Consider the following 10,537-nt stretch of genomic DNA (forward strand, 5'->3'; position numbering starts at 1 on the left):
GTGAGAAGCAGAAACAGGGAGACGACAGATGGAGAGACCCAGAAACTGAGAACCAGAGGTGGGGACACCCAGACAGAAATGTGGAGGCACTGAGGCACAGAGACACTGATTCACTGAAAAAGGAGATCGGTTTCTGCATACCTAGGGAAGTGACAGAATTCGAAGATCAACCATGCTGGGAGCTTCAAGAGACATTAAAATTTAGGAAATTTTAATGAGAGGCAACTGGGGTGAGTGATGTGCTCAGAATCCCAAAATGGATGTCGCTGCTCCAGCAGATAGGACAAATAGGCTAGGACTCTGATCCCTATTCCAGAATTTTCTAGACAGCAGAGTTTATGAGGATGTTATTTTGTGTGAACTGATTTTTTTTAATGTTTATGCAACGTTTTATATTATTTATTTTACTTACATACAACACGACTCACATTTTTGGGTATTCAGTTCTGAATTTTAACTTGTGTAACACATGCACACAATTGTCGTGTCCAGCGCAACACGGGCAGTGAGGGTGCGAGAAGGAGCGATTTGGGTTAAGTTTTTTAGAAACAAACAGAGACTTAATGCAGTTAAATCTCTCCGAAGGCCAGGGGTCTCTCAGTCTCAGAGGACTGGAGCCCAGAATATGGCCGACTGGGGGTTTTTATTGAATAGGTATGCAAAAACAAGAGAAAGCAACATTGTTTCGTACACGGTCTCTGAAACTCACACATCATAACAGAAAAATATTTATCTCAATCACCCTTTGTCAGTCAACAGCTGAAGCACAAGGTCCCACAATGTCCTAATTAAGGTATGTACCTTCTCAGGGTCAGAAGAGTCAAGTCTCTTATTTTGTAAGTTCCGTTGAGCTAAGTGGAGAGAATTGATCTTTGTTGTTTTTGTAACTTCTCTCACAAACAGGTGCCAGGGAAAAGGCAGAGCCAGCAACAGCTTTTCCCAGGCAGGGGGAAGGGGAGGCAAGGCCCCTTCCCATATCCTTCTAAGGCAGCTCATTGGGGTCCCCACCTGGTTCCGCCTGGCTTAGGTTGTATCTCCTGTGAGATATCTTACCCGTCTTTGGCTGCAAACCATTTTTTGGGTACCAGACAGAAAGACATAAGGTGTAAACATAAGGATGGAACAAAGACCCAGAAAGGCACAGTCTCACAGACTTCTTTCCTTAAGGAAAGACATGGGGGGACAGTTGGCTAGGCTGTTGTGTGACTACACACAATCAGAACAAAGAATAGATCCATTGTACAGAAACCTCCCTTCTGCTGTCCCCTCCCGCACCCATAACCTTGGCAGCCGCTGATCTGTTCTCGGTGACTAAAGTTTTGCATCTTCCAGAGTTATATAAATAGAATCATAAAATATGTGGCCTTTTCAGATGGCTTTTTTCAATGAACATAATTCCTTTGATATCCATTCAAGTTGTGCATTAATAGTTCATTCCTTCCTATTGCTAACTAGTATTTGATGGTATAGAATGGTTTCTTTAACCACTTGTAGGGACAGAGCTCCAGAGAGTAGTTTACAGGCTCTCGGCCTCACGTGGAAGGGTGCTGGCTCGAGTGGTGGATGGCCCTCGGCTGTGGCTGATTGGCCGTCGGCTGTGGCCGGTTAGCTGATTGGCCGCTGGTATAACTGCTGCAGCTACGAAGGATTGCCGAGGATTGCCAAGGAGCCGAGCAGAGCCGAGCAGAGCTGAAGAGAGCCGAAGAGAGGAGAGGAACAGAGTTGAGAGAGTGGAGGAGAGTCGTCGGTCGGTCGGCGGAAAGGCAGACGGCAGGTCGCACGTCCGGTGAACCCAGCCTCCAGTGAGACCATAGTGGTATGACTCCCCTACCTATGGCTCTGTGGGTGTTCCTTTTCGGCCTCACCATATCCTGCGTTCTTGTGTGGGGAGTGGGAGCAGAGACCCCGCAGGCCACCCCGCCTGAAAGATGGTGTGGCGAGAAGGCCTCCGCGCACGACAAATGGCGCAGCGAGCAGGGTACGGTGCCGGCCAAAACCTACTGAAGCATGGTGGAGCGGTTTGTGCGTGTGAGAGCCCAGCTTCGGAAAGCCCATGAGGAGCGACACCGGGAACGGGAGGCGCGGTCTGCCTGGGAGACTCAAGCCTCCAGCTGGCACATCACCCTCTTGGCCATGTTCGGCATTGCGTTCATTTTGGTAATCTGCTGTGGTCTTAAGCTCCGAGAGTTGTGGACATCTGCCGCGGAGGACTCCACCCACTCAGACACCTGGCACGGTGAGCAAGATTCCGACCAGGTAGGAATGGTGTCTGACTCTGGGCAGGAGGATGTGTGGCTTCCACACAGTATATGGTGTTCGGTGGCCACTGTTCTCAGGAGTTGGACCCCCAAGGAAAGGTGGACGGCAGGTCACGCGTCTGGTGGGCCCAGCCTCCAGTGAGACCATAGTGGTATGACTCCCCTACCTATGGCTCTGTGGGTGTTCCTTTTTGGCCTCACCATATCCTGCGTTCTTATGTGGGGAGCGGGACCAGAGACCCCGCAGTCTGCCCCACCCGACAAATGGCGGAGCGAGCAGGGTCTCCCGCACAATTCTATATAGTTAAAAATAAATTCATGTGACTTGTATTATGAGAAGACCCTGAACATACCATAAAGCCATTGTTATAAATACAGTGTTTTCTGACACAGAAACAGAAATATGTCAATGGAACAGAGTCCAGAAACAGATTAAAATACACATTATAATATGGTATTCTGATAAACATGACATTTCAATCCATTAGGAAAAAGATTAATTGTTCAATAAGTGGTGTTGGGACAAATGACGTGGGGGAAAAAATCTGGGATACCAACACCTCACTACAGTGGTACCTCGGTTTTCGAATGTAATCGAAAGACCGGTTCTGGAAGACCGTTCGAATTCTGAAACGTTCGAAAACAGCCAACAGCTAGTCCTCAGGATCTTGCACTCAGAGGAAGCCGCGTGACATGTTCGACTTCCGAGATGTGTTCGAAAGCCAAAGCATTTACTTCCAGGTTTATGGCGTTTTGTAAACCGAAATGTTCGTCAACGGAGACGTTTGAAAACCGAGGTACTACTGTACTTGAATCAAAATTAATTCCAGATGGACTTAAGATTTAAATGTAGAAAATGAAACCATAAAAAGACTTAAAAAAAATAACAGGAAGACCTTAAAAATCTTTGTATAGCTTTTTGTTTTTGTTTTCATCCAGGAGACATTTTAATCCAAACTGCTGTTTGCCACTTTTGAGGAATCCCTTTATACAAAAATATCAAGGAGTTGGCTAACCTAATTGGTTGAGAATCTGGTCTGTGGGTCTCGCCTTGTAACTAGTAAGCAAAGTGAAGCTACAAAGACAAAGGAGAGAGGAAGTTCTGAGGATTCCAGCTCCAGTTTGAGTAAATTAATCCCGATTTCCATACTGACAGAACCCATCAGTGCACTATAAATTATATTTCCTGTTGAGAGAGGCTGCTGACTTGTATAGGTCTGTCTGTACAGACCAAATAAAAAACAAAACCCAGAAACCATAACGAAAATGCAGTAAATTTAACTATATTAAAATTGTTTTCATGACAAAATCACCATAACCAAAGTCCCTACTACAGAACACCCCGATGGGTTTCATGAGGCAGTCTATGAGCCCTTTCCTTTTAAATTACTCAAGGAGTTAAAACAGGCAGTCTTACAATTTGGAACAACTTCACCACATACTGTCGTGTCCAGCGCAGCATGGACAGTGAGGGTGCAAAAAGGGGCAGCTTGGGTTAAGTTTTTAAGAAACAAACAAGCAGAGACTTAATGCAGTTAAATCTCTCCGAAGGCCAGGGGTCTCGCAGTCTCAGAGGACTGGAGCCCATAATAAGGCCGCCTGGAGGTTTTTATTGATAGGTATACAAATACAAGAAAGTAACATTGTTTCTTACACAGTCTGTGAGACTCATACATCATAGCAGAACAGTGTTTATTCCAATCACCCTTTGTCTATAAAGAGCTGAAGCGCAAGGTCCCATGATGTCTTACCTAAGGTATGTACCCTCTCAGGGTCAAGTCTCTCATAGGTAACAGTTCCGTTGAGATAAGTGAGAGAGCTGATCTTTGTTGTCCTCATGACTTCTCTCACAAACAGGTGCCAGGGAAAAGCCAGAGCCAGCAATGGCTTTTCCCAGGCAGGGGGAAGGACAGGCAAGGCCCCTTCCCATATTTTTCTAAGGCAGCTCACTGGGGGTTCCCACTCGGTTCCACCTGGCTTAGGTTGTATCTCCCGTGAGGTATCTTACCCGTCTTTTGGGGACCAGACAGAGAGAGAGAAGGTATAAAACATAAAGATAGGCAAAGTCCTAAAAAGGCACAGTCTCACAGACTTTTCTTTCCTCAAGGAAAGACACAGGGGGACAGTCCGCTAGGCTGTTGTGTGACTACAGTCTACTATCGGTTTCCTCAAAGGTATTGCCGATGGCAATCAATTAGTTCCCAAAGATTGGAATGCATTGGCAAAAACCTGCCTTACTCTTTCTCAATATCTACAATTTAAAACCTGGTGGATTGATGGTGCAGAAACACAAGGGAGACATAATCAGACTTGTAACCTAGACATTAGTTCTGATCAGTTATTAGGAAAAGGACCTTGGGCTGAGACCCGTGATCAGTTAGACATGGAAGAACTGGCTGTTGGACAATTAAAACAAATCTGCATAACAGCATGGAAAAAGATTGAAATAGAGGGTAAAACCCCCTCCTCTTTCCAAAAGATCTTACAAGGTCCGCAGGAACCTTGTTCAGATTTCCTTGCTTGCTTACAAAAAGCAATTAATAAACAAGTTACTAATCCTGTATTAATCCTGCTGCCGCTGACATCATTTTACAAATTACGGCCTTTGAAAACGCAAACAAAGATTGCAAGTGAGCGATTGGTACTCAAAAAGAAAAAACTGATGCAATGGGATATCTTCGATTATGCCAAGAGGTAGGGATTGAAGAATTTAAAGCCACTATGTTGGCACATGCCATCACAGGAGTTATTACTAAAGGAAAAAATAAATTTTCTGGCACCTGCTGTAATTGCGGAAAGGCTGGTCATTCAAAAAAGAATTGTAAAAGTAAGGATAAAAAACGACTCTCAGCCACCTAATCCTTCCCCTCCCCAGGGTCCTAGACAACCCGGGATTTGTCCTTGGTGTAAAAAAGGAAATCATTGGTCATCAGAATGTAGGTCCAAATATCATAAAGATGGGACTCTCCCCCAGGGAAATGGGAAGCAGTGCCAGCCCCAGGCCCAGACAACAACCGGGGCATTTGTGAGTCAGGCAACACCTCAAAATTACCAGGCGGTGCCTACTCCCCAAAATTATCAGTACAACAATTAACTTCTGCTATCAAAGGGAGTGCTGCAGTGGATAACTGTACAGCTCAAGAAGCCCCCCTTCGTGTACCCACAGGAATAATTGGACCAATCCCTCAAAATACAGCTGGACTTCTCCTTGGTCGTTCAAGCTTAACATCAAAAGGAGTTACAGTCCACACTGGAATAATAGATCCAGATTATGAGGGAGAAATTCAAATTACAATGTCCTCCTCTGTTCCTTGGTCTGCTAAGAGAGAGTGAGTCGCCCAGCTTCTTTTGATTCCCTATGTACCCCTGAGAAAAAGGGGAACCCAAGAAAGAAAGAATAATGGATTTGGGAGTACCGGCACAGCAAGTACTTTCTTGGCAGAAAAAATTTCTGTAGTCCGTTCTGTTTGCCAAGTTAAAATACAAAATAAAAAATTCTTAGGTCTTATAGATACTGGTGCTGACATTTCTATAATTAGTTCTCAAGACTGGCCTACAAATTAGCAAGTACAACAATCTAACGTTAATGTTTTTGAAATAGGTCAAGCCTCAGGTTTGCTCCAAAGGGCTTGCGTTCTTCCTTGCCTTGGATCAGAAGAGCAAAAAGGATTTTTACAGCCGAATATCGCTGACATTCCAATAAGCTTGTGGGGTCATGATCTGCTTGCTCAATAGGGAGCAGAGATCTGGATACCCCCTGGATGATATAGCACTCAGAGTCAAAATATAATGAATCATATGGGCTACCAGCCAGAAAAAGGTCTAGGAAAGTTTAATCACAGAATCACTCAACCTATACAGTCCTCGTCTCAACCTGGATGTAAGGGACTGGGATTTGACTCAGGAAATCAAAAGCCTTTTATCTTGGGGCCACTGTTGCAGAGCTCAGAACTCCCTTAGCTCTTAACTGGAATAGTCATAAGCCTCATTGGATAGAACAGTGGCCCCTATTAAAAGAAAAATTAGAGGCTTTAACAGAATTAGTACAAATATAATTGGAACAAGATCATATGGAACCTTCAACTAGTCCTTGGAATTCACCTGTTTTTGTCATAAAAAAGAGATCAGGAAAATGGAGAATGCTCACTGATTTGCGAGCTATTAATCTTTTAATTGAACCTATGGGTCCATTACAGCCCGGACTTCCTCAACTGTCCACGATTCCTAGAGATTGGCCATTAGTAGTAATAGATTTACAAGATTGTTTTTATACTATCCCCTTACATTCTCATGATTGCCTTAGATTTGCCTTCTCAATACCTTCTATAAATAACAAAGAATCTATCAAAAAATATCAATAGAAAGTTCTTCCACAGGGAATGCTTAATAGTCCCACAATTTGTCAGTTTTTTGTAGCTAGAGCTGTTTTGCCAGTCAGAGAAAAATTTCCAGACTGTTATATCATTCATTATATGGATGATATTCTCTGTGCAGCGTCTACTACAGAGATTTTTGCCAATTGTTTTAAGTTACTTCAAGAGCAGCTCGAGTCAACAGGTCGTTGTATTGCTCCCGATAAGATTCAAACTACAACTCCCATAAAATATCTTGGAGCCATTGTAGATAGACAGACCATTAGGCCTCAAAAGGTTCAAATTAGGAGAGATCAAATCACCACATTAAATGATTTACAAAAATTGTTAGGAGATATTAATTGGCTACGTCCAACTTTGGCAATTCCCACTTATGTACTCAGTAATTTATTTGGTCTCTTGCAGGGCCCCTCTCAATTAGATAGCCCCCGCTCTCTAACTCCTCAAACTAACAAAGAGTTAGAATTAGTTGAAAAGAAAATTCAAGAAGCTCAGATTCAGCATATAGATCTATCTCAACCTTTGCAAATTTTAATTTTCCCCACTCCACATTCACCTACGGCGGTCATTATCCAACAAGATGACCTGGTAGACTGGCTGTTTTTACCTAACAATTTCATTAAGACACTCCTGACCTATTTGGAGTTAATTTCAGAACTTGTTTCGCGAGCTCGTACTAGAGTTCTTCATTTAAATGGAATAGAACCAAGTAAAATAGTTCTGTTTAAAAAACAGATTATTCATTTAAATACCCATTCTGAAGTATGACAGACCACTATTTGTGGATATTTTGAAATAACTGATAATCATTATCCAAAAAATAAATTGTTTCAATTTATTTTAAAGACTAATTGGATTTTACCCAAAAAGCTAAGCTCAACCCCTATTTCACAAGGTCTTATAGTTTTTACTGATGGATCTAGTAATGACAGAACAGCAATTGTAAGTGAGACAAATCAACAAGTCATTCAAACTAATTGTACCTCTGAACAAAGAGCAGAGTTAGTAGCTGTTTTAACTGCTTTAAAAGATTATAATGAACCTTTAAACATTGTCTCTGATTCTGCTTATGTTGTCCATACTGTACAAAATATTGAGACTGCTTCTCTGTCTTATAACTCAAACCCATCTTTTCAGTTTCTTTTTAATCAACTCCAACAGATTGTAAAAAACTGTCAACATCCATTTTTCATTACACATATCCGCGCTCATACCTCTTTACCAGGACCATTGTCATGTGGCAATGCTGTTGCTGATTCATTAGTAGCTAATGCGCTTGTTACTGAGGCAACCAACTTCCATTCTTTAACTCTTGTAAATGCTGCTGGCCTCCGGGCTCGTTTTCCACTTACTTATAAACAGGCCAGACATATAGTTCAAACTTGCCCGATTTGTCAGATCCTTAATGCTTCACAAGAACACCCTGAAGGGGTCAATCCTCGGGATCTAGTTCCTCATGCTATCTGGCAAATGGACGTGACTCATGTTCCCTCTTTTGGGCGACTGTCTTTTGTCCATGTTACTGTGGACACTGCCTCCAGCTATCTCACTGCCACAGCACAAACCGGAGAAACTGCCCCACATTCCTGCCGTCATTTGCTTATCTGTTTTTCAATTATGGGGCTCCCTCAAGCCATTAAAACAGATAATGGCCCTGCTTATACCAGCATAAAGTTCACAAAATTTTGTGAACAGTGGAAAATTAATCATACCACAGGAATTCCTTATAATCCACAAGGTCAAGCCATTGTAGAACGTGCTAATTGTACTCTCAAAAAACAACTTCAAAAACAAAAACGGGGAGACAATAAGGATCCTCCACAAGTACAACTAGCCACAGCTATGTTTACTTTAAATTTTTTTACTTCCTCTGGTTCTAACACAGAACCACAGCTTGGGCGCACAGCTGCAGAAAGACATTTTAATAATCTCCAAAGTCCTAAAGCCTTGGAAAATGTGCCCTTCTGATGGAAAAGACCTTCAGACTAATCAATGGCAGCTAGGGACTTTGTTAACATGGGGACGAGGTTACGCTTGTGTTTCTCCAGGACCAAAAGAACGTCCTTTGTGGGTGCCTAGTCGGTGCATCAAGCACCAAAAACCAGAGTGATTGTCACTCGTCGGAAGAGCCCACCACCGAGGGTCCAGTACCGGTGGCTGCATTGCTTCATGGGACCTAACTACCGACCACCGAACATGGAAATATCCCGAGTCATACCTCCTCCTCAACACACTCGACCGCCACCTCTGTTGGCTCCACCTCCCTCGCCAGATACGGAGCAACGTGGCACTTCAGGCCGACCTCTTCCAGCCACATCAGTGTCATCCTCAGTTAAGGCTCCTGAGTCAAGTGCTATTGTACTTCCTACTTGGAGACAACTTAGAAAGTTGTCTTGGGAGGCTGAAAAGAATCTAATAAACGAAAAACTTCCCGAAACCGATACTAACATGTTGGTGTCCATGATGGCAGTTCTTTCCATTGTAAGTTTTCTTCCAATAAGTGTTAGTGCTGATGATTTTACTTATTGGGCTTATGTTCCCAATCCCCCATTATTGTCACCTGTGACGGAATGATGATCCTCCTCTAATTTATATTAATGATAGTTCCTGGCTTCCAGGACCTGAGGATCAAAGAGGCCCAGAGTTTCCTGAAGAGGAAGGCCGAGAATTTATACTCTCTGGTCACACATCTTTAGGATATTTACATACTCCTCTTTGCATTGGGCTTGCTCCTCCCTGTCTTCCTTTAACAGATTATGCCTGGATTATTCCAAGAGGAAAAGAAAGTAAGACATATAAAGAATTATGGGGCTGGCCCGGTGGCTCAGGCGGTTAGAGCTCCATGCTCCTAACTCCAAAGGCTGCCGGTTCGATTCCCACATGGGCCAGTGGACTCTCAACCACAAGGTTGCCAGTTCAATCCCTCGAATCCCGCAAAGGATGGTGGGCAGCGCCCCCTGCAACTAAGATTGAACACAGCACCTTGAGCTGAGCTTCCGCTGAGCTCCCGGATGGCTCAGTTGGTTAGAGAGCATCCTCTCAACCACAAGGTTGCCAGTTCAACTCCCGCAAGGGATGGTGGGCTGTGCCCCCTGCAACTAGAAAACGGCAACTGGACCTGGAGCTGAGCTGTGCCCTCCACAACTAAGACTGAAAGGACAACAACTTGAAGTTGAACGGCACCCTCCACAACTAAGATTAAAAGGACAACAACTTGACTTGGAAAAAAAGTCCTGGAAGTACACACTGTTCCCCAATAAAGTCCTGTTCTCCTTCCCCAATAAAATCTTTAAAAAAAAAAAAAAAGAATTATGATTTTTGTAATAGGATTTTTATCTCAACAATTTAGCACTCATAGCTTTCCTCCACCTATTCCTCCCTGTCCTCAAACTAGTGATATCGTTAATAATCTAATGTTCATTGGGAAGAATGTCAAGGAATCCAAGATTGTGTAATACTTAATAACATCTATGGGACTGTAATTGTTGGGGTCCTTATGGAGCCTCACTCAATAGTTGTTCAAAGAAAAAATGCACTGAGTATAAGCCTTTAAGTGAATTGTTTTCTGGAGGAGGATATCCGAGAGTGCTTAAATCAGTGTACAATGTCACCATCTCCTGGTGGGATAGAGCTCTTGCTCCTCCTCAATTGAGAATGATTAAACCTATCCGAGGCCCATTTCAAAAAACTCTCTGGAAAGTGGCTCTAAGCCTCGGGAGAATTCAAGTATGGAAAGGCAATAGTTCCCAAAAGGGAATAAATCAAATTGATTTTCAGTTTCAAAAATCAAAAATGTTTTATTTAAGGGCTTGTCTTAAAACTCCCTTTGTATTTTTAGTAGGAAATCTTATTGTTGATCAACCCTCTAAAATTAGTTAAATGTTCTCAATGTCAATTATATACCTG

Source organism: Rhinolophus sinicus, linkage group LG11 (assembly GCF_036562045.2).
Source record: "Rhinolophus sinicus isolate RSC01 linkage group LG11, ASM3656204v1, whole genome shotgun sequence".
In the NCBI taxonomy this organism is placed as follows: Eukaryota; Metazoa; Chordata; class Mammalia; order Chiroptera; family Rhinolophidae; genus Rhinolophus; species Rhinolophus sinicus.